This window comes from Mustela nivalis (assembly GCF_964662115.1).
Source record: "Mustela nivalis genome assembly, contig: HAP1_SCAFFOLD_63, whole genome shotgun sequence".
Taxonomy (NCBI): Eukaryota; Metazoa; Chordata; class Mammalia; order Carnivora; family Mustelidae; genus Mustela; species Mustela nivalis.
The window spans coordinates 1418641-1422752 of NW_028136532.1; positions in this window are offsets into that span (position 1 = coordinate 1418641).

The following is a 4112-nucleotide window of genomic DNA, read 5'->3' on the forward strand; positions in this document are numbered from 1 at the left end:
GGGCAGTTCTATTTTCAACATTCTGAGGAACCTCCATGCTGTTTTCCAGAGTGGCTGCACCAGCTTGCATTCCCACCAACAGTGTAGGAGGGTTCCCCTTTCTCCACATCCTCGCCAGCATCTGTCATTTCCTGACTTGTTGATTTTAGCCATTCTGACTGGTGTGAGGTGATATCTCATTGTGGTTTTGATTTGTATTTCCCTGATGCCGAGTGATATGGAGCACTTTTTCATGTGTCTGTTGGCCATCTGGATGTCTTCTTTGCAGAAATGTCTGTTCATGTCCTCTGCCCATTTCTTGATTGGATTATTTGTTCTTTGGGTGTTGAGTTTGCTAAGTTCTTTATAGATTCTGGACACTAGTCCTTTATCTGATATGTCGTTTGCAAATATCTTCTCCCATTCTGTCAGTTGTCTTTTGATTTTGTTAACTGTTTCCTTTGCTGTGCAAAAGCTTTTGATCTTGATGAAATCCCAATAGTTCATTTTTGCCCTTGCTTCCCTTGCCTTTTGCGTTGTTCCTAGGAAGATGTTGCTGCGGCAGAGGTCGAAGAGGTTGCTGCCTGTGTTCTCCTCAAGGATTTTGATGGATTCCTTTCGCACATTGAGGTCCTTCATCCATTTTGAGTCTATTTTTGTGTGTGGTGTAAGGAAATGGTCCAATTTCATTTTTCTGCATGTGGCTGTCCAATTTTCCCAGCACCATTTATTGAAGAGGCTGTCTTTTTTCCATTGGACATTCTTTCCTGCTTTGTCGAAGATGAGTTGACCATAGATTTGAGGGTCTATTTCTGGGCTCTCTATTCTATTCCATTGATCTATGTGTCTGTTTTTGTGCCAGTACCATGCTGTCTTGATGATGACAGCTTTGTAATAGAGCTTGAAGTCCGGAATTGTGATGCCACCAACGTTGGCTTTCTTTTTCAATATCCCTTTGGCTATTCGAGGTCTTTTCTGGTTCCATATAAATTTTAGCATTATTTGTTCCATTTCTTTGAAAAAGATGGATGGTACTTTGATAGGAATTGCATTAAATGTGTAGATTGCTTTAGGTAGCATAGACATTTTCACAATATTTATTCTTCCAATCCAGGAGCATGGAACATTTTTCCATTTCTTTGTGTCTTCCTCAATTTCTTTCATGAGTACTTTATAGTTTTCTGAGTATAGATTCTGTGTCTCTTTGGTTAGGTTTATTCCTAGGTATCTTATGGTTTTGGATGCAATTGTAAATGGGATTGACTCCTTAATATCTCTTTCTTCTGTCTTACTGTTGGTGTAGAGAAATGCAACTGATTTCTGTGCATTGATTTTATATCCTGACACTTTACTGAATTCCTGTATAAGTTCTAGCAGTTTTGGAGTGGAGTCTTTTGGGTTTTCCACATATAGTATCATATCATCTGCGAAGAGTGATAATTTGACTTCTTCTTTGCCAATTTGGATGCCTTTAATTTCCTTTTGTTGTCTGATTGCTGAGGCTAGGACCTCTAGTACTATGTTGAATAGCAGTGGTGATAATGGACATCCCTGCCGTGTTCCTGACCTTAGTGGAAAAGCTTTCAGTTTTTCTCCATTGAGAATGATATTTGCGGTGAGTTTTTCATAGATGGCTTTGATGATATTGAGGTATGTGCCCTCTATCCCTACACTTTGAAGAGTTTTGATCAGGAAGGGATGCTGTACTTTGTCAAATGCTTTTTCAGCATCTATTGAAAGTATCATATGGTTCTTGTTCTTTCTTTTATTGATGTGTTGTATCACATTGACTGATTTGCGGATGTTGAACCAACCTTGCAGCCCTGGAATAAATCCCACTTGGTCGTGGTGAATAATCTTTTTAATGTACTGTTGAATCCTATTGGCTAGTATTTTGTTGAGTATTTTCGCATCTGTGTTCATCAAGGATATCGGTCTATAGCTCTTTTTTTTGGTGGGATCCTTGTCTGGTTTTGGGATCAAGGTGATGCTGGCCTCATAAAATGAGTTTGGTAGTTTTCCTTCCATTTCTATTTTTTGGAACAGTTTCAGGAGAATAGGAATTAGTTCTTCTTTAAATGTTTGGTAGAATTCCCCCGGGAAGCCATCTGGCCCTGGGCTTTTGTTTGTTTGGAGATTTTTAATGACTGTTTCAATCTCCTTACTGGTTATGGGTCTGTTCAGGCTTTCTATTTCTTCCTGGTTCAGTTGTGGTAGTTTATATGTTTCTAGGAATGCATCCATTTCTTCCAGATTGTCAAATTTATTGGCGTAGAGTTGCTCATAGTATGTTCTTATAATAGTTTGTATTTCTTTGGTGTTAGTTGTGATCTCTCCTCTTTCATTCATGATTTTATTTATTTGGGTCCTTTCTCTTTTCTTTTTGATAAGTCGGGCCAGGGGTTTATCAATTTTATTAATTCTTTCAAAGAACCAGCTCCTACTTTCGTTGATTTGTTCTATTGTTTTTTTGGTTTCTATTTCATTGATTTCTGCTCTGATCTTTATGATTTCTCTTCTCCTGCTGGGCTTAGGGTTTCTTTCTTGTTCTTTCTCCAGCTCCTTTAGGTGTAGGGTTAGGTTGTGTACCTGAGACCTTTCTTGTTTCTTGAGAAAGGCTTGTACCGCTATATATTTTCCTCTCAGGACTGCCTTTATTGTGTCCCACAGATTTTGAACCGTTGTATTTTCATTATCATTTGTTTCCATGATTTTTTTCAATTCTTCTTTAATTTCCCGGTTGACCCATTCATTCTTTAGAAGGATACTGTTTAGTCTCCATGTATTTGGGTTCTTTCCAAACTTCCTTTTGTGGTTGAGTTCTAGCTTTAGAGCATTGTGGTCTGAAAATATGCAGGGAATGATCCCAATCTTTTGATACCGGTTGAGTCCTGATTTAGGACCGAGGATGTGATCTATTCTAGAGAATGTTCCATGTGCACTAGAGAAGAATGTGTATTCTGTTGCTTTGGGATGAAATGTTCTGAATATATCTGTGATGTCCATCTGGTCCAGTGTGTCGTTTAAGGCCTTTATTTCCTTGCTGATCTTTTGCTTGGATGACCTGTCCATTTCAGTGAGGGGAGTGTTAAAGTCCCCTACTATTATTGTATTGTTGTTGATGTGTTTCTTTGATTTTGTTATTAATTGGTTTATATAGTTGGCTGCTCCCACGTTGGGGGCATAGATATTTAAAATTGTTAAATCTTCTTGTTGGACAGACCCTTTGAGTATGATATAGTGTCCTTCCTCATCTCTTATTATAGTCTTTGGCTTAAAATCTAATTGATCTGATATAAGGATTGCCACTCCTGCTTTCTTCTGATGTCCATTAGCATGGTAAATTCTTTTCCACCCCCTCACTTTAAATCTGGAGGTGTCTTCGGGCTTAAAATGAGTTTCTTGGAGGCAACATATAGATGGGTTTTGTTTTTTTATCCATTCTGATACCCTGTGTCTTTTGACAGGGGCATTTAGCCCATTCACATTTAGGGTAACTATTGAGAGATATGAATTTAGTGCCATTGTATTGCCTGTAAGGTGACTGTTATTGTATATGGTCTCTGTTCCTTTCTGATCTACCACTTGTAGGCTCTCTCTTTGCTTAGAGGACCCCTTTCAATATTTCCTGTAGAGCTGGTTTGGTATTTGCAAATTCTTTCAGTTGTTGTTTGTCCTGGAAGCTTTTAATCTCTCCTTCTATTTTCAATGATAGCCTAGCTGGATATAGTATTCTGGGCTGCATGTTTTTCTCGTTTAGTGCTCTAAAAATATCATGCCAGCTCTTTCTGGCCTGCCAGGTCTCTGTGGATAAGTCAGCTGCCAATCTAATATTTTTACCATTGTATGTTACAGACTTCTTTTCCCGGGCTGCTTTCAGGATTTTCTCTTTGTCACTGAGACTTGTAAATTTTACTATTAGGTGACGGGGTGTGGGCCTATTCTTATTGATTTTGAGGGGCGTTCTCTGAACCTCCTGAATTTTGATGCTCGTTCCCTTTGCCATATTGGGGAAATTCTCCCCAATAATTCTCTCCAGTATACCTTCTGCTCCCCTCTCTCTTCTTCTTCTGGAATCCCAATTATTCTAATGTTGTTTCGTCTTATGGTGTCACTTAATTCTCGAATTCTCC